Raw genomic sequence first — 21,432 nt, forward strand, 5'->3', positions numbered from 1 at the left:
AAGTCTGTATTTAAAGCTTTCTTAGTAATAAAGTAAATCATCTCCAGGTCAGTGAATTCTAGCCTTTTAGGGAAGAAAATCAGCTACTTATTAAAACCACATTAGATGGCACCTCTATGCCATTTTCTGTCTCACACTAAAATACTTTGAAACAAAACTCCAACTTTCTCCAACAGATTGATTTTTAACATATCAATCACATATTAACAGCAGAAAAGAAAACTAGATTTATTTCTAGTGGAAAAAAAAAACTTCAGTATAGATCAGTAGCGAGATTAATGGACTAATTCCACTCTTGATACCAGCTTTCATTTTAATAACATTAAAGGATCAGAACTGAGACAGACTGATGGCATCATGATAAAATAATTCAGTATCATTTTAATGCATTTACTCAGAGACTAAGCCCATGGTCCAGTGTTCCTACAAAACTCTTCAGACATAGAAAAAAAAGCACTTAAGGTTAATAGTCTGGTGTTTTACACAATTGAGAAGGTGGGCTGAGAATAAATGCTTACAGTGTGATCAATGCTTTTGAAGAGACCAGCATGTGTGCTAATCAATAACACTAGTGCTATCACTACACCAGTTAAAAAGAAAGAAACAGTCTAAAAAGCTTCAATTAGAGCTGGCAGGCCACTATCTACACCAAAAATAGCAAACATTAAGACAGAGCTTGACCAGCTTATTTAACACTCACTAGTTTAAGTAGGAGGCCTTCTCGCTAGATGTAAAAGGTCTGGGAAACCATTCTCCACATAAAACATCTTTCATAGAATCAGTAAAGTTGGAAGGGACCTCTGGAGATCATCTAGTCCAACCTCCCTGCTCAAGCAGGGTCACTTAAAGCATGGTAGACAGGGTTGCATTCAGGCAGGCCTTGAAGATCTCCAGAGAAGGAGACTCTGCAACCTCTCTGGGCAACCTGTGCCAGTGCTCCGTCACTCTCACAGGGAAGAAATTCCCCCCTCACGTTCAGGTGCAACTGCTTGTGCTTCAATTTCTGCCCATTGCCTCTTGTCCTGTCACATGGGACAACTGAAAAGAGTTTGGCCCCATCCCCCTGACATCCTCCCTTCAGGTACTCTCGCAGTTGTTCCTCATAGGGCAGATGCTCCAGCCCTCTGATCATCCTCATAGCCCTACGCTGGATTCTCTCTGTAGCTCCATGTCTCTGTTGTACTGGGGAGACCAGAACTGGACGCAGTACTCGAGATGAGGCCTCACCAGGGCTGAGGAGAGGGGCAGGATCACCTCCCTCCACCTGCCGGCAACACTCTTCTCAATGCGCCCCAGGAGACTATCGGCCTTCTTGGCCACAAGGGCACATTGCTGCCTCATGGTCAACCTGCCATCCACCAGCACTCCCAGGTCCTTCTCTGCAGAGCTGCTCTCCAGAGGGTCAGTCTCCAGCCTGTACTGGTGCCTAGGGTTATTCCTCCCTAGGTGCAGGACTCGGCACTTGCCCCTGTTGAACCTCACGAGGTTCCTCTCTGCCCAGCTCTCCAGCCTGTCCAGGTCTCTCTGAATCACAGCACAGCCCTCAGGTGCGTCAGCCAGTCCTCCCAGCTTGGTATCATCAGCAAAGTTGTTGAGGAGGCACTCTGTCCCCTCGTCCAGGTCACTGAAGAATAAGTTGAACAGGATGGGACCTAGTACTGAGCCCTGGAGGATGTCAGTAGCCACAGGCCTCCAACTAGACTCCATGCCACTGATGACGACCCTCTGAGCTCTGCCTTTCAGCCAGTTCTCAATCCACCTCAATCTTTATCTCCACTGACATGTGTTTTTGTTGTTTTAAATACATGTTTGAAAGAAACCACAGCTGGTAAGCTTCAGAAGCAGTGAAATTTAAAGAGGAGCCTTTACTCTCAGTCAAAACTTGGTCTTAAAAATGGAAATAGAGATAGAAAAGACTTGTTTTGTTTGCTAATAATATAGCTTCTATCAGTCCAAGGTTTCTCAGAGACCTATTATACTATACAGGAGATCCTTCCAATGATGAAGTCCTTAATGAGACTCTCCCCAAGGTGAGAGCCCCCAAAGAACCTTCTCTTTCACTTCCTCATTCATTCCATTAGGATTTTCTGCTCTGTCCTCTCCCCTCTTCTGCGTGTTCCTCTTCCTTTTCCGTACGTTCTTTGCCACCTAGAGTTGCTTTTCCCTGCCTTTCTAACACTAAGGCTTCCCTGACACTCTTCCATTTGACAAGAGAGTTCCAAATGACGTCTGTGGTTTGCCCACTTGTATTCAACACACAAAACCAGAGCTCTGATATCAGCCACCATCAACAGCTGTTCCTATAGCTTTGGAAATTACCACTAGCTAGTGGTGATTCATCAGCTAGTGGAAACTACCACTATCCTGCCTGTTACTCATACCCACATCTCCTTCCAGTCATTCCTCCCTCACATTCCTGTCATCCCATTCACCCCTGTCCCATACATCCAAAACAGAATCTTGCTAAAAAATTTCTAGCAAAATCCTTGACAGTGTTGCTGTTCCAAGGATCCCTCTTTTCATTTCTAGTTTTCTATTTCAGGTAAGCAGCTCACTTTCACTGTATTTTCCATACTATTTTCTCATTCAAAATCAAGAGGTAAACTCCTGAGCAGTCAATACAGTTCAACTCTAATCACCATTCTCAAACTTTCAAAGTAGCTTTTGAAACCATCCCCAGACAGATCTATAAAATTAATTCACTGTGCATTCCTTCATCATTCCTTTCCTCTTGCCTTCAGAACAACACTCGAAAACAAAATCCTAATAATCACCAGGCTGATGACCTGCAAATATCATTGTTTATCAAGTTAACCAATACTTCTCCCGCATCCTATCGATGAGTACACTGTACTCTGTATGCCACACTTCTGTTGAATCATGATAGGTGATTTCAGTCGCTTTTCTAAAACTCCCTTGGATTACATGCCCACAAAAAGCAATCAAATTATTTGAAAAAAATGCTTTTAAACATTTATTAAAATGCATTACAGGCATTGTATTTGCACAAGCATACGCAAAGCAAGACCAATAGAGTTACATTGATAAAAGTATTTAGACTTTTTAACCAGAAAATTAAATCAAATGTTTACAAGATCTGTTTCCCTACTGTTCCAACTAGGATCTAGCAAAACAAATAAAGTTTGATACAAACATAAGACTCAAAAGAAGAAATACACTATGTCCTGATGACTGTATTCCCATATAACACGGAAATGAATGATCTGTGGGAACCGACCCTCAATTCTAACTTCATCTGTACTGAGAGCAAATGAGTATTCAAGCAATTTCCTTGATATCTGAAAGCAAAGGTTTTTTTCTTGTGTTCTCATTAACACAATTACAGCTGAAGAAATTACCTTCATGCTTTGAAAGAGTTTTGTCTCTGAATTAAAGAGGAGATATTTCAGCTCCTAAATGAGAACACATTTATAACTGAATAGAGATAGAATAAGTCTGGAATAATTTTTACCTGAAGTCTTTATTTCAGCACAGAGAGTAGGGAAGGAATGAAGGAATCAGCAGCAGCCATATAAGCATTTACATTAAACAAGAGAATGGCTTGAGTTCTAAATAGCCTAGTAGTAGCTAAAAGACCACAGAAGCTTCTTCATCTAATCCAGGATGAGAGGCAGATCAAACAGCTTTATATCCTCAAGTACCAAGAGTAACATGCAAAAGACAAACAGTGGTTTGTTCTCAAAGCAGCAACTACTTCAAAGTGCAGAGAAGGGGAACGTGAGAAAGCATTATTTCACATGATAGACTATGCAGATCATGAATCCTACAACCTAAATACAAATTTAAGACAGCTGTAAGTATAGTGAGTGATTAGAAAGTTTTTTTTTTTTTTTTTTTTTAAGTGAGCCACTTGTCTGTTGAAAAAGCCTAAAAAAGGAGTCTGATTCTTAACAGTTTGATCATCAAGTCTTCCTGGATTTTCTGATTTATGAAATACATCAAGTAACTGAACCATATCTGCTGAGCATATTAAAGACAGAAGGATTGGATTTTCCTCCCCTCCCCCATCACCTTCTCAAGCATCTCAATGATGCTAACATAGCATACAACATTTAAGGTGGATTTCCTGCTACCTTCAATTTCTGCAATCTTTAGCTTCTAACCCATAGTCACCGCTGTGTCTTTTTTCTTCATTTAATTAACAGATGGACACTTTTCATGCCTACATTATTTTGTTCTAAAACTGTAGCTTTCTAAGCATGTAATAAAACACCCTTAACTTATATCCCTTTAAAATTGGAGGAGAAAAGGAATTTCTATACAGATAATTTAGCTGAATGGCTTTCAAGTGGTCTTTAGGAAAAAAGAACAAATAAATGCTACTGATTAAACTTTATATTTATTATGTAAAATAAAAATCAATTCATAGTCACTTATATTTTATCAAAGACATTTTAAATTATGCGTTTGCTTACTCAGCACCTTTCAGGTGAGGCACTATTCTGAATCCTTCTGCACTGGCTTCTAAGAATATTGTATTCGTCATCTTTTATGAACATTTTAGGATTAGCAGTCTAAGACCACTTGCATATAAAAGTGAAGTTTCCTGTACTTACGGAATTCATCATCGTGAACACAACTACAATTTGGTGGCCTGCAGTTGCTAAGTATTTTTTCTGTGGTTTACCTGAGAAAATACTGATTAACAAGTATTTTTGTTCTTTTTTATTCTTTTTTTTTTAATTCTTCAGTCATCCAAAGTTAAAAATAGGCAAAGTTATTTTAACCAAAATAACACTCTTTCCCTTTTCCTCATTTGATTCTTCCTAAGTTATAGGCAGCTATTTTAACCATCTCATCACATGATTCTTCCTACTACGGACAAGTGATATTGAACAGACCAACCTTATGCTTTTAAATAAGCATTTTTTTTTAAAAAAAATGAGCACCTAACACCTTTTTTTTTTTTTTTTTTAACAGATCATTAAAGTTGTTCATCTCAGCTCTTAACAAACTCTATTTCCAATACCGTGGTTTTGTATTAAAAGAACAATTTTTTTTCTTCTTGTACCTGCTTTACTCTACTTCCTTATCTTCTGCAATCAATGTTTACCTCAAATTTCTGCCCTCTGAGAAAAATCCACCATCCTTTTGCTCTAAAAAGAAGCCAATATTTCATAAAATCAACACTCTTCACTTTTGCATTACTCATCTAGCCAGCTAACTCACTTAAAGAGATCCTTTTCTTTTGTCTTCATTGGCTCACTGGCAGAAGGAAAGTCTGGAGAGCACCTGGATCCTCTTCATTGTTTTAGAAACAAGCTATTGAATGTTGAAATGCAGGACATGCTTGACAGCCTGACAGCTTGGACTTCAGCACATTCTCCATTCAAGACTCTCTGAAACTTGCAGGCTGGCAACTTGGCAGTAATTACATGTTTCTAGATACAAAGCATTCTTCCTGTACTACCCCATTTCCTACTAAGGAAAGAGGATTTATTCTTCATACTTTCTATGTATGATGTCTGAGCTGACTGCAAAACAGCTAGTTGTAAACTAGCCTGCTTCATTTTTCCACTCTCCTTCAGTGATGGGCAGTATTTCTCATACCGATGTGGCATTTTCTAGCACATCAGTCTTTCCAGCTCTCCATGGATGTTCTACAGTCCTCCAGACATGTTAACACCAATGCAAGAAATAATTCTATTGTACTTTATATAAAGAAAATATTTTTGCAGGAAAAGTAAGACACGGCACATGTCCTACATCCTCCCATGGCTACCTATGATATCATTTAAAGTAGTGCACTTTACGAGACATTTCTGCCTCATCACCATTTCTTCCCTAAGCAGAAAAATACATCACATACTATGACTGATGCAAATAAATCCCTAAGAAAAAAATTCTTTTACGGAAAACACTCAAAAGGAAGAGGAGAAAACACCCAACCTCCGTGAATGACAGATAAGGTGCATCTAAACTGAAGAAATAGGCACACATATTCCTATATCAGTAAACTGCAGTCAGCCAAGAATTCAAACAACTATCAACAAGAGATTTGTTTGTATAGATTTGCTGGCACTTAATTCTCTGTCTCCACTGAAGAATGTGGCTGGAATAGGAGAGGAGAGAGGAAAGGGGAGGAGGAAGCTAAAATGTGTCATACTATTTAAATAAGTTGGATAGAAGTGTTCTCTCCATACTTCCCTTCTGAAACCACCATGCATATTTATAGCATTGTATAATAAATGTTTTTTATTTGCCAGTTGCTGAACTGAGAAACAGTTTACCAAAACTGCTTACACAATGCAAAAATGAAGCTTCCTAATTCCTAGTCATTGCACAGAATTAAAATAATTTGCCTAGATCTATTCAGGATGAATGTGGTTATCCTTAGATATCCAATTTTGGCCATGTCTCAACCAGGAAGCTTATCACACAAGCCAACCCTCTGATAACCTAATCTTGTTAGACAGGCTTCATTAGCAGCAAACATTTTTAAGTAACAAAACTAACCAGTGTCCTTCATAAAGTCTTGAAATAACAGTCTACAATATTTTAGTGTTTAATGCTGTGAAGCTGAAAATTTTTACCTAGCCTACTCTGCTATCCTATTCTTGTACCATACCTACTCTGCATTACAGAGAACATCAAGCAGACAGAAAGACAGGGTTCCCCATACAGATTGCCAAGATAAAACAAGTCTTGCTCCGACTTAATTAACCTTCCTAACTCAACCACCTGAGATCAGTTTGAGCAGGCACTTCATGCCAAAACTTGTCAATAGAACTAGGAAGGAGGAGAACCAGGCCAACATTTACTGCTACAAGGACAAATGAATCAGCAAGTCAAGAGGGCTCACAGAGTAAATATGCAGACTAAAGCATATATATAAGAAGCTTGAAATACATCCAAAAATTCAGAATAAAGCCACAAGAACACTGAAGGGATAGGATAGAGATAGGGCTCCTCTCCCCCCCCCCACTTTTTATTTACTCAGATTGAAGTCTTGATGGTAAGAGAGGGGAATAGGATTTTCCTTCGGTTATTCTAATCAAATGCAGCTTCAAAAATTGCATCCCTAAATAAAAGGTAGTTAGAAGAGCAAATATACAATATTACTCCACTACAAAGGAAACTGCAGTACTCTGTACAGTTGAAGATTTCAGAGACTTGTCAAGTTCACTTACAAGGCAGAATATGAATCACAAAAAGGGAAATAAGGATGTAATAAATTCTAGCATTTAATATTTGATTTTAAAATTTCTTTCATATAGTTCAGCAATACTCAAATAAGAACTCACTCATGATCCATATTTTCACCACATATATTTAGTACTCATCAATACATTAACTTCATTCTGGATCAAATTATTTAGCAGTGTGCTAAACGTGGATTTAGCACTACAACAAGTCATGGCATATTTTCCAGAAAACTATCCATTCCAAAACTTTGAGAAGAATTTAGAGAGCACATGCTCAGCTTGCAGTAGGAGACCTCTACCCAAGCAGATCAGAAATCATCATACACACTGATTATGTCCCTTGCAATACTACAGTAAATACTTCATTACATTAAGCTGTACAATTCAATTATTTGAGATATGCTTGTAGTCATAAGGTTATTGCAAAGAGATCTGCCTTCCAGTCCCGGTCTCATTAACCAAGTCTGTCCCATGAATCAACAATTAGGAATGAAGAGCTACACATAAAATAAGAGCAAATTAATGCAAAGCATCTAAAAATAAACTATAGAGTAACCATTCCATCTGAATTATCTTAAGCAGACTTAACAAGCATTTCAATGCCAAAACAATCATATCTACAAGGAAAACTAGGATTATAAAAGAATCTAATTCAAAATGGAATTATTCTTACAGATGTTTGAATATCTGTCTACTCTGTTATGCACATTAGGGAAAATTACTGAAAAATATGAATAGCATAATAACAAATAAAAGGACCATATCCAAATCAAAGCTGTGCACTGCTGCTTGAACTCCCTGCTTTGTTATTCTGTTAGCTTATTAAAAGTCTCAGCCTATCCAAATCACAAAACTGCATCTCTCGTGACTTGATTTTGTTTCACAATGAAAGAAAGCTCAGAAATGTAATAGAGAAAAATGACACTTTATTGCTTCTATAGATCCTTGATTATAGAAGATTGAATAATCTGAAGCACTCATATAGAATATCTTCAAATAATTTTTATAAACAATTAAGATTTTCCTCTCAAAAAGATAAAATCTGATTCTCAAAACAAAATAGCCTTTTCTCTTTACTATTCTTTTTTTTTTAATCATTTTCCCTAACACCTGCACTACCTTTCAAAATGGTTATAAATTTAAATCTCATAAGGCACCTGCATTTCCAAGTGCATCATTTCTACGTTATTAAGCATTTACAATAGTATTTTTACTATTAAAATATATTCCCTCTCCCCCAAAGTCAAGCATTTTCTGTGTATAGTTACAAATATTTGTGAGTATATTCTCTCTACAGTCTTACATTAGAGGAGGAAAATAACAGGGTGAAAAATGTGTTTGCTCAATGGTCCTAATAAGTACTAGTACAATGATTCCTAGTCCAATATATTAAGATCGAAATGTACTGTGATCTATTAAGGAATTTTTTCAGCACTTCAACTAGGCATACATTTACATTAAAAAAAAAATCCACATCATTCTAGTTAGGCTATCCCATTAATTCATTAGTCTGAATTAAGTGCATCTGCTGTTGAATGAGATTAAAAAAATAAGTTTAAACAAAGCATTTAGTCTAATCTCTTAAAAAAATAAAAAAAAAGCATCACTAACAAATAACTGTATGCAAATATACGACGGGTACAAAAACAAAAGAGTATAAGCTTGTAACGGAGACAAAAAAGCATTCATGTTAATGTCTCTCTGGATACAATAATAGCATTTAAGTTAGCTCCCCAAAGGCAACAGTATTTATTTGAAACTATTTCACTTTTTGCACAGAACCAGCTGAACACACTGTTATAAAATGACATACAATACGTAACATTCCAAGTAAACAACGCAGAAAATCTTATCAGTAACAATGGAAAATAGATTGCCTATACACACATGCTTATATAGAAGAAAATGAGCATGTTAAAACCACAGATACATAGAATACCTTCTGTGATCTATGCATGGAGCTTGACCCTGAGTAAATGTATATTTAGCTACAATAAAAAGGCTAAACAACAGTGACTCTTCTTGGCACTTTTTGTCAAAAAGCAGCTACAATCATCAGCTCTTATACATCTTCCTTACAAGCTATTGTAATACATATTCAACAATAAAAATAAAGTTTTATATATTCTTATACATAACAATAAGCGAAGATTACCTATTAGCACACTGACGAGTAACTGGAACAACAATAAATATCAACAACAATAAATGCACTCAAGACATAGTCTTCCCCTTATCTCCTTCAGTAGATCTGGACAGTCACCTACCCGAATCACTGCACCTCTTCCAATTCACACCATAGGAGTTCGAATCAGTTTCTGAACTTGGACCACAGAATCACCAGGATGTAGAATGGAGTTTATTATACCATCCACATGGAACTGGGAAAAATAATTACAAAAACATTTTCAAGATTATGGTAATCATGGGTCTTATGGAAAATATAAGACAGTTTGAAAACCACCCACGAACTTTGTTTAACATCAAAACTGAACAGACACAGAAGTTGTACTATGTAACTTACCACCACAACAAACATCCTACAATTATTCATTTTTGCCTCTGGGAAATCTCAAAGTGATAAAAACACCAGAGACAACATGCCAAAACACTGATAAGGTATATTATTACCTGCTCTGTCTGTAACAGCCAAAACCAAAACGTATAGATTGCTAGTAAGTTCGAGTTCAAACCAATGCCATCCATAAAAACAACAGAAAAAGAATTTTAATGTTCAAGGTTAACAGAATATAGTAAGTTATATGCGGGACCTAAGCCAGATAACTTCTTAAAGCACTGCTATTCCAGTGAGTCTGAAGCACATTCCCTGAAAGAGAATCTATACCACTCACACCATGTCACAAATTCTCCCACAGCCCTCATGGGGAAATACAACTCCTAGCAACAGATGAGGCTTTTAAAAGCTCCAATTATTTTAATTGGACCTTCCAGCTGCTTTTCATTTAGCTTAACGTGAGATTTTATTGAAAGTTTGCAGCCACAGCCATTGGCAAAAGTGAAGACAGTTGCTCACAAGTAGTTGGATCTATTTCTGAGAAGCTAATTCTGCCTGGAGAGCTTTTATGGAGTATTGCCACATACTCTGTATGTTGAGGACACCAAGTTTTATTATGTGGCCCTGGCTAGTATGCTGGAATAACACAGTAACTCTAAGACATATATTGAACACACCCATAACCTCATCCTGATGACATGTGTTGGGGCCAGTTCAAATAAGGTGACAAAATATAAACGAAAGGGAGCAAGATCAATTACAGTAGGATGGTTTTGTCATCTGCTTTCAAAACAGCAAACATCCCACATCAAAAAAAAAAAAGTGATTATGTGTAGTATATTTAGGCAGCCTGCTAGACAAGATCTTTTTTAAAAACAATAGGAAGGTTCTTCAGCATATCAGATTTTGACTAACACACTGTTTTCATGTGGGCATTCTATGTACAGGTGCAAAATGAGGAAACTTTAGGAATTACTAAACTAAGACTAACAGAATGATCGCTAAAGTAACTGTTCTTGCCAATTCCAAAACACTCAGTGATTCAGAAAATCCTAGACTCTTCATACTAATATAATTGTTTAACAGTTGCTTTGTATTTCAGCTACCATTTCCAAAAACACTGCTGGTCAGGCTATGGCCAGGCTAGAGCCGCTGAAGGATGCCAGGGTTCCATGACGGTACTGCAACTTCCCTGGCTTGCTGCAGAACGAGAAATTTGGGTTGCCACCCCTTATGGCAGTGGCTCTGGAATGCTCCTTCTGAAATTTTCCTACTGCTTTCCCACCTACAGCCAAAAAATTTGTATGTCTAAAAACAGTAACATAAGCAGTGGACTGGATCAAGTTTACATCCAGCTAGCAACTCCATTCATATACACTCCATTTAGGGACTGCTCCTCTGTGTGGAATATTGAAACAGCTGTCTTGACTCTAAACTGACAAGAACAAAATAAATTTCTTCTCCCTTGTATCGCCATCTTCCACAGAAGGTTAAATATCCAGTTCAATGTGAGATCAATACGACATCCCTATAGGCAGAGAGCGGACTATGTTGGACACGTTAGCTCCTCGGGAGCATGTAGTCCAGCTCGGGACTGCCTCAAACAAGTCTCCATTCCATGGTAGCCTCCATCAGTGCTTCAATCACTGACCTCTTCACTGCATCCCCAGGTGCCAAGAAAACAGGAACCAGAGAACTATATAAACAATGAACAATTGCACAGATCATTACATGAAAGATTATCATCTAAGTATATCTAAGTATCCGTGTCCAGAAAGAAAGATCAATACCATTCTAAAGGAAAAAAGTCCAGAAAATTTGTCCTAAAAGAAAAAAAGATTGGAACACTCCTCCATCTTCCTTTCTCTCCCTCTGCTGAGAAATAAGATGTCGTTACACAAGCTGAGGCATTAATTTAATTCTACTATCAAATATTGTATATTTGCTGTGACTGTTAACTACCTTCTTATTACAAAAATAAAAATACACACACACACACTCATCCTCAGCTATTACTTGCTGACATCTACACTCTGGTACACATGCTGCAAGATCTCTTTCAGTGCTAAGCTAGTCCCCAAAAGTTAAGGGTTGGGGAGGAGGGGGGAGAAAAGCATTTTACACAGTTTTCAGAAGAAAGATCTTTTGCTCTGGCATCTCTTCATCTAATTAAGCTTTTCCTCACAACATGGTAACATGATAAAGTTTAGGTAGAACTATGCTACAGCTTAATCCTAGCTTTTTCACTATCCTATATTCTTATTTTTAATTAAAATACATGCTGCCTACCAACACCAAGAACAGAATCCAATCCAAAGTCCTGATGGGCAAATCACTAAAAAAGTGCTCATACTACATTTGAGTTCTAACTTCTTATTTCAGAAGAGTTATGGCAAACCATGACTTTTTATAACTACATCATCCCTTGTACTCCTATCAGATGTTTCTTACATTTATGGCTCTAAAGCCAACTATGAGAAAAATCAACTTGGATATTACTCCACTGTGACACTTCTGAAAGTCAGGCTCCATTTCAGAAAAGATGCAAATTAAAAAACAGAAGAATTGTTTTCATTGTATATGGTTGATGGTATTAGATATCTGGAAAAAAAATAGGATCTTTTCTGGATCTTAAAATACGTAGTTTCCCCCTTATTTTAAGAGGTGTGTGCATGTGCATGCTTGGTGAGGAGGCGGAGGCAGAATCCCAACTGGCGTAAGAAATAACTTCTTATCTCCTTGAGGGTGTTTTCAAGGCTATCCACTTGACACACAGCACTACTGCAGTAAGTAGGCATCTTCCAGCAAAGCTTCTCTTGCAAAAGTTGTTACTGTTAGTACTAGTACAACCGAAGAAGGAAAAACTCCATGCAACTCAAATGTTTCTCAGGCAGTAGCTCTAAGAAACACTTTGCAGGGAACAGTAATGAAAACTCAGATCAAGAAAATAATTTTACTTGAGACTATAGGATGCTGGATATGCCCCCTTCTCCCCACCTATTAAAAACGTGACAAAAACTTACTAGTGCTTTTCCAAAACACACAGGTGTCTTGGCCAAAAATCTCATTCCCATTCTAATCTCTTCAGATTAAGAGAGAAGCAGAGTATTAAAGAGTCTTAAAAAGCTGGTATCAAAAAAGGGAAAAATCTTTTTCTCTCTATAGTGCTTATGCTAATCAATACCACCTCCTCTCTTCTGTATAGGCTTGGCATTTTGGGGTAAAAGCCAGAGATGGGAGAAAAATCAGGACTGTTACTTGCACTTCTTGGGTGAACAACAGCCCAGTGAGACGCCTATAGCCTACATCACTGCACTCCAGAGTCACAGGGCACCTTCAAACCAGGGCTGCAACTTTCCCAGAAGATTTCAGCGTTATGAAGATGCAGTGCGTTTTATTCATCCAACCCCAGGTCCCTAAACTATGCACCTTCAGCCCTTCATTAAATTAGCATGGATATACATTGCTCAACTGAGATGAAAAAGTAAACACCTTAAGTTATCAGTGTCAAGTATTTCTAATAGCATCATTCTATCAGTAATAGTGCATAAAAACTTGCTTACTAATCATACTGGCTGTCTATCACCTCTCAGTTCTGTTCACACTAGCCTTAGATTCCAGCTTGAAAGTAAAGCAGCCCACATTCAAACTCTGGTGAACTATCCTCCACATGATGAAAAACACAAACCCACCAGGAATCCCTAAGAAAAAAGAAAGAAAAAGAAAGAAAAAGAAAAAAAAACATACCACACCTAGGTGTGAAAGTCTCAAGAGCAAGTGGAAGGTAGTCTTCAGGAAGAAAAGACTTGATCTCCCACAGCAATGAAGGACTGAACAGCACTTCATTCCTCTTTGCATTTTTCAAGTTTCAGTTCTTACCAAGGTTAATTATTTCCTATATCACAACATATTTTACAGAAGATCAAATATATTGTTATTTGTCAAAATGTTCTGGAAATTGACTAAACACTATGTATTTTCACACCTGTTCTTAGAAGCCAAACTATCTTCAGCTCTGTGGAAGACAAGCATGAAATTCCTAGTCCAGAGCCTGACAGTCAATCTGTATATGCTTAAAGAGCAGGAAAGAATAATTAAAACTTCTCTGAAATAAATATAACTGGTAAATATCCCAGTTTTTAAACTGCACTCCTAACCTCTGCGGAAGATTTATTGAGAAACGAATTGAAGATTAAAGAGTGAAATTTACATTTACTGTGATCAAGTGAAAGAATATTCCAAACCAGCAACTGCAGCTCAACCTAAGAAGTCAATCCACGCTACGCTTAATACAAACTACAGTCTGCTAAAGAACACACAAGCCCTGCTTTTCCCCTACTTCCACCCACCTTTTCTCAAATCAAGGGTTTGCAGAACCACACCACTAATGAGATCAGTGAACTGACCACCAAAAGAATCTTACAAAATATTGAGGGATTTTTTTCTTTTTTAAATGAGATTAGCTTGCTGATCAATTCATGGTGACCTTGAGTACAAGATCTTTACAGATGAAGCAAAGGACCTGCATAGGAATAAGGTAACACGAAATTTACCTGCTTAATCTCCTCCAAGTGTAGGCACTAAGACTAAACCTTTAGTCACAGACTTTCTAAATTAAGATTCCTTCAAAGTAAAGATTTTAATTTCACTATTTTTAAATATTTTTCCTCTTTGTATGAAAGAGAAGGAAAGGTCCTTATCTTTGCAGAAATAAATCAGTGTTCACAAGAGCACATTCACATACTAAAATATGATGGTTTAGCACAACCTTAGAATACAACGCAGTTTGACGGTTTATACAATTTCGTTTCTTAAAATCTAATGAGTTAGCCTTGGATTCATAATTTTTTTTGAAAGAAGAAAAATAATTTTAAAATAATTGTTTATGGACATTTTGTAACCACAGCAAATACCTCCGCCCTACAGATACTTCAGGTAGCCAGAAGACGCTATGACAGATCAGTAAACAGTTATGGTCCAAGCAGTGATATGTCAGCAGTTAGTGTTCTACATTCTGATTTCAGGACTGAAAGAAATGTTTACAGGATGTGGTTGTCTTAACTGAAAGACATCCTTGCTCTGAAAATGCTATGCATATTTTTGCAACAAAAAGGCAGTTAGTTGCTTTACACTTAGAGGAGGTTTGAGGGAATGGAATTACACTTTACAAAACAAATTGTAAATATATATTTAAATTACTATATTGAGAAAATCACTTAAATTCATTTTAGAAAAAAAAAAGTCATCAGAATGACTCATACAAGAAACTCTTGTCAAGAAATGTTCCTGGTAAAGTTGTTCAGTTGAGGAAAGGGGAGATAACTATAACATTAAGTTTGATTTTTTATATATATATATATATAAAATCTTAAATGGGTATCAATCTGCAACTTAATCTTCTTTTAAATACTGAATGGATTGGTAAAAGGAAAAAATTGAGACCTGAAATATGCAAAGGAGCCACTGGCCTAGATATATGTTTAATGTGTTTTTTTAAAAAAAAAAAAAGTTATCTGGAAGTATAAACACTGGAATGCATAATAATCCATCAGATAAGGCTTTCCTTGGCTAGCAGGCCCACTCTATGTTTAGCAAGCACAAAAAATTTGGTGACCAGAATGAAAACAGATGCCATGGTCATGGAAGAACTAAGAATGAAGGAGAGCTCCTTTATTCTCTGACATATTTTCTACAGCTCTCCAACATATTTTCTACAGATCCTCCTAAAACTATTCCAAAAAGGCTGAGATCAGACAAACTAAAATACATCTCAAGCAGGGAAGACAGGTGGACTGCCAGAACAAATTTTAAAGACACATGAGAACCCAGCTAACAAGGACCTAGACACAAACAAGCAATTTGCAGAAATTCTTTTGGACTGAATGTCTTATCTCTCAGCATGTGAATACATCCTTAGTTGACTGCATTATTACCATGGAATACTTAAAAATTTCAGGAAACAGGAAGGGCAGAGTTTAAAACAAACAGACAGACAGACAAACAACAACAAAAACACCAGCATCTCCCCTTTCAATCCAGGGGACAAGACCACATGGCAAGCTTTCTTGCTGTTTTACATCTGAACTCTTAGTATCGCTTCACCCCACTCTCTCCCCCCTGCCAAAAAAAAAAAAAAAAAAAAAAAAAAGAGAGAGAAATGCTGATAACTATGGTCTCTGCTATGGCTAGTCTTCAGATGAAGTTACTTAATTATTTAATAAGCATTTAGTAACATTTGGATTTAAAGAAATCCCTACCTTCCACAGCTAGGAAAAGAAAAAACCTGCTCTCAACTCCCCCGTCTTTCAGGGCTCTACCACTTCTTTCGGAAGACAAAATAGCACTAGGGACCTTACGTAACATAATTCACTGAAGTTAACTTTATGCCTAATCACAGTGATGGAAAAAAAAAAAGAGGCAAAAATATTCAGAAATGACAAAACTGCTTTAAAGAAGCACACTTTACTCCTTCAGGGTTTTTGTTGTAAGAAAGTTATGAAATCAAAGGTTTCAAATTACTTCATATTAAAGGAAAAATTCATGCTGATCTGATCTGTGATGGAATTATAATCCTAAAAAGACAACCTGCATTTCCTTGTCAATGCAGTTTTTAATATCTTTGCCTTCTAACTAAGAGGAATCAAAGTGACTACTGCTTTACTGACAAGGAAGGAAGTAAAATGCAACAAAGCACACACTGCTGTGGGCTTGGTTCTTTATCACAATAAAATCCTGCAATATTTGGAGCTATTATTCATACATGTTTCCATTTCCTGCCTTGAGAATTTGTTGGAATTAAAGATTGTGAGCCGAATCAAAATCCTTCACTGCCCCTTTTTATTTCTAAAATTCCTGGTTTTCTACCTGCAACATCAAGAAATCATTTATATCTCTTCTAGTAAAGAAAAGCATAAATTATAGTTACAAAAAGAAAAAACCCAAACCACAAACCCTGTATGCTGCAGATGCTAAATATTCAAGGAAGAAAAATAATAATCCTTCCCTTATACAGCACCTCCTTTTGATAATTTGTGGATATTTCAATGTATTGCACGTGTTAATAAAAAGGAAAAAAATAAGGTATGGGGAAAATGAACAACAGGAAAGCAAAAATGCTGAAAGTGTAAAACAGCAATTGACACTAAACACTATCCTCAGTATCTAGTACAAGGAGTTTTTCATTTAATGTCTTTTTTTAACTCCATAATTCAGGAAAATAGTCAGTTTTGAAAAACATATCTACCATATTCTGTTTTGCATGTGTGTGGATATTTTTATTCATTTGACATATGCTGCTTCTTGAATGGATTTAATATATTTTGACATTCCAGAACAAAACTGCTCTCATGTTTGGCACTCCATGTACAATGCAGCCAGGAAACCACTCCTTAGACTATACAGCCATCTGCAGCAGATACCAAAGGTTTTCAAACAAGCAAGCTGCACTGTTGTAAATATGCAGTATTTCAATACATAAGAAAAGTTCTAACCTATACAGTAGACTTTCCATCTAACTGCCTGCACATAAATTTAGGCAATCTTCAATGCATAGCAGTTCAGCACAAACTGAAGTGGAAAGAAAAAAATAGATAAACTATTTCATATCAACAGCTATCAGGATATATCTAGTTACTTTTTTTTCTAAATTGTGTTAAATGTATTAAAAACAAAACAGCCCCTGACACCCTGCTTTACATGCATTTCTTCCAAAAACTAGCTGCAAGAATTCTAGCTAAAACTCAGATGACCAAACAACGGAGATCAGAAGAACATAGGGCCCAAAACAGTACCAGACAGAGAAAAAAAAATTAAAGGTCGAGTACATGGGTTTTGCACACTCAAAACCCTCTAGCTAATACCAAAATGGATCAATTGTGCGGAAGAATTGCTGCATCAAATCTAGATAGGTTACACAATCCAATCTGTGCTGAGGCCCACAAGTGGAGACACATTCCTAGAACACAGTGTAAGAGAGGAAGATGTTAGTGTTATACACAGGCAAGAGTTGTGCACACACGTTTTAATTGCCTATTTGGTAGACAGATTTCAAAAATTACACCCCAAAACAAAGACATATCCTAACACACAAAATACTAAACAGTACCCTGAGAGTCACTACTCAAAGAAACAACACATACAACTAGATTTCAGTTTAACTTCAGAAAGAAGTTAAAGAATTCTTCTGTCCCTTTATAATGAATGTCATCCACCTCAACAAGCCAGCTCCCTTTTTGCTTTTGTGTTTTTTAGTATAAAATGTAATATTATAGACTAAAAACTTCTATTTGCAGTGAAACTGAAAAGACAGTTTGCTTTAACACACCTTCATCACTACTGCAATAAGGAAAGCAAACATCTTCTATTTCTATAAAGAATCTAAGTTTAAAAAATAGTATTTTCCTAATTTCAAGCTTCTTCTCCATCTAATTTATACAGTAATTGTAACACGTATTAGCTTAATAATATTCTCAGCAGTTTTTTAAAAGTCCTTATCTTGGACGAATAAAAAAGACCCTGAACTGTACTTTGCTTTATTTTGTTTTTTCTACATTAATTTTACAACTAATAAATTAATCCTGATCCACCCTAATCATCCTTCTTGATATACAAGAATTGTCTTTGCCTGAACTGTTGTTCCAGCCACAGACTCTTCACATATCGCATATGGCTGAGCACTTCCATTTTTCTTGTCCTCCATTTACCCAACCTTATTCTCACAGGGCACATTTGATTTTTGCCAACCTATAATCTCCCTCCACCTGAAGGAAAGGGAGAAAACAAGTCAAAACAAGTTTTTCACCTGACAGGATGTAAGATAGAACTTAGCAGAACCAAGGCTCTTCCTTCCTATTACCCTGGAAATTATAGGATCAAAAACTTAATTCAAAGTTGATTTAATAATAACTCAGCTTAAAGTGTTACTTAACTTTGTGACATCCCACACTTCCTAGCAGGAGGAAAAAAGTTTCAATATGACTTTGGCACTACTTTAGTAAAAGTGGCATAGTGTCATACTGATTTGCTATTATCATGTCAGCCTCTTCTTCTCAAATAAGGAAACAGAACAGTACAATGAACTTAAGAAAATTCTATAACTCTGATCTAAAAAAAACTTTTACCCAATGGGTAGTTCCTTTCAAACTTCTGAAAGATTAAAAACAGATTAATACAAGTATGAGGAAAAATGAATAACATTTGGATTTTGAGTGAAGGTTATTCCTCAGTATTTCATATTTAGAAGTTTTAAATTTAAACTTCATCAGATGTAACACAAATAGTACGATGGATTATCTATGAATCTAGGATGAGCCAATATACATTTAAATTCAATGAAAACAGACAAGGACTCTCTATTTGGGACAGAGGAAAGAGAAAGCATCCAGTATTTGTTAGTTCTTGAGCATTTTATGGAAAGGGAGTGGAAAAGTAAAAAGGGGACTAGGAGGAGTCATTAAAGATGCATTTTTCTTCTATCATATAACTTTCTTTTAATTTGCTTCACCAATAGAATCATAATCTTTTCCCTGAGGTGTCACAGACTGCTATTGCAAAACCAATTCAGTTTCATGAAAGACTACAGGACTTTTGCATTTTTCTTCCCTTTTATTGGTACTAAGCAGGAGAATTGTACGGAAAAGCTTTCCTGCTTAACTATGTTTCTCTAGCAAGAGCAGCACTGCAGAAAGCACCCAGGAATGGTATGACTCTCACCACTTCTGCTATGCTTCAGTAAAGCAAGACAAAGGAAGCATTCCTTGAAAGGTAGTTCTCACCCAGTGAAATACAAATGGAAGAGAAAGTTACTCTTGCCTAAGTCTAAAATTTAAAAATATTTTCCATCTATCTTGCTTTTCTAATATTTTTATTGTTTACATTTTTATTTCTTTAGATTAGATTTCTAGTACTAGATCCAAAGCATGAAAATCTTAACTGAGAATAACGTGCTGCAAGAGCAGGACTTTAACAGCTACAAAAAACTCCCTTCCCTCCCAAACATCATTCAGAAAGTAGTCCACCAAAAAGCAAAACAAAAAAAACCCCACAAATGCATTACAGTTAAATAATATTGCACTAAAATAGTGAAGCTATTAAAGTAGATTAATTAATTTTTAAATTAATTTGAAATTAATGTTACTTTGTTTTTAAACAGCTTTTGAAATATCTGTATGTAAATCAAAAAAAGTGACCTTAAAGAAAAATTCCAGGTTTGCTCCAAATGGAGTAAACTCTCATCTGGTATTCTTTACTTAATTCCTTCTTCTTCTAGTTCTTCCCCAAAAGGAGATCTGCTGAAACACTCATGAATATTCTCCATTATTTAGAATAAATCATCCTACACGAGTTGATCAAAGCATAACTGAAATAAATGTGATAAAGGCTGGAAAGCTACAAAGAGACGTGTGAACTTTTGAATTTTCTCCCTCAGTGAATTAGTGAAGATCCTACTCCGAAGAGAAGGGAAAAAAAAAAAAAAAAAAAACCCAATGCACAATTACAGAGCACCTCAGAATATAAACGACCTGCAACTCCAGGGTTAACGTAATACGTGATTATGTGACCAAAAGTAACCCAAAACGAGTACTTTGTCCTAAAAGGAGTTAACTACCACACTGACATTCTGCAGGCTAATTTGTCACTGCAAATAAATGTAGCAGCAGTAAGCTATCAAGATATACTGAAGGCTCTCTACACACCCATCCCCTCGTTCAAGAAACCTACCTACCAGGCCAAAGTGGAAGCAATAAAGTAAATTCAGCACCTGCATGTTATACGCTGTAACATAAGCATTTTTCACATGGAAGACTTAAATTGCTGTGCTGAAACACTTATCAGTTTATTTTCACTGAAAATACAGGCCTCAATCTTGTAAATACTTACACAGCCAAGCTTTTCGTTTGTTTTAACCATAGGCATGTGCAAGCCCATGCAGAATATTAAGCATAATGTTTCCACAGAGGAAGATGACATTCATAATTTACATTAGCATCATTATTTAAATTTTAGAGTTCCTCCATATCCAGTTTCAGATACAAAACTCCATCCTATCTTCCAGGTTAACTGTAAGTGAAGACAGAAGACCTGTGGTAATACGACTACGTTGCTGATAATAGGGTTCGTCGTCTAAACTATCACTTCTCTCTTCATGAAAATTAATTCCATTAAGACTCCAGTCACGTGGTGTGGGAGGGAGGAAATAGTAGTTCTCCAAAGATTTCTTAGTAGCCTACCAAAATTTCTTCCAGAAGAGTCTGGAAACTCTCCATTATCCAAACTCTCAGAATGACATCCACAGCAAAAACCTTCTGATTTTTGCTGAACCTGTGACTGACATTCACAGACATCTAGCATTGCATGTCAGATATTACTCAGATATACTGATGTAGCTTGAAGCATCTACACCCTTCTGCTTTCCTTCTTAGGAAGCTTCAGAAGTTGAAGTCTTCCTGAGAAACAACTGAATCCTAAAATATCAAGCAGAAGTATCAAGAAAAAAAAAGAAAGAAACTGAACAAGGCTGATCATATACACAGAACATAAGTTCTTAACAGCTGCTATTAAGAAAAATAGAGCCAGAAGAATTAAAGATACATATTGAAACATGCCACCAAGAAAAGGAGGGTCAGGGAAACTGAAAAAAGCTTCTGTAACTGCATTAAACTTAGACTGCACATTATGAGACATAAAACTACTGAAGAACATTAAACTTTTCTTCCAGAACTGTCTGGAAGAGCCAGACCTCTGTACAGCTGC

General features: G+C 36.5%; 1 protein-coding gene across 6 annotated transcripts in view; it reads right to left on the reverse strand.

Annotated features, from left to right (window-relative positions):
* ERBIN (erbb2 interacting protein) overlaps positions 1 to 21,432 on the reverse strand; it is a 114,509-nt gene that overhangs the window by 86,617 nt on the left and 6,460 nt on the right. For 4 of the 6 annotated variants that reach the window (XM_062598979.1, XM_062598978.1, XM_062598976.1 and 1 more), the window contains one exon: positions 9,434 to 9,547. The exons of the other annotated variants lie outside the window; for them this stretch is intronic. The gene's annotated coding sequence lies outside the window, so the exon portion shown is untranslated. The remainder of the gene's footprint in view (positions 1 to 9,433; positions 9,548 to 21,432) is intronic. 6 annotated transcript variants of the gene reach the window in all.

This window comes from Rhea pennata, chromosome Z (genome assembly GCF_028389875.1).
Source record: "Rhea pennata isolate bPtePen1 chromosome Z, bPtePen1.pri, whole genome shotgun sequence".
Taxonomy (NCBI): Eukaryota; Metazoa; Chordata; class Aves; order Rheiformes; family Rheidae; genus Rhea; species Rhea pennata.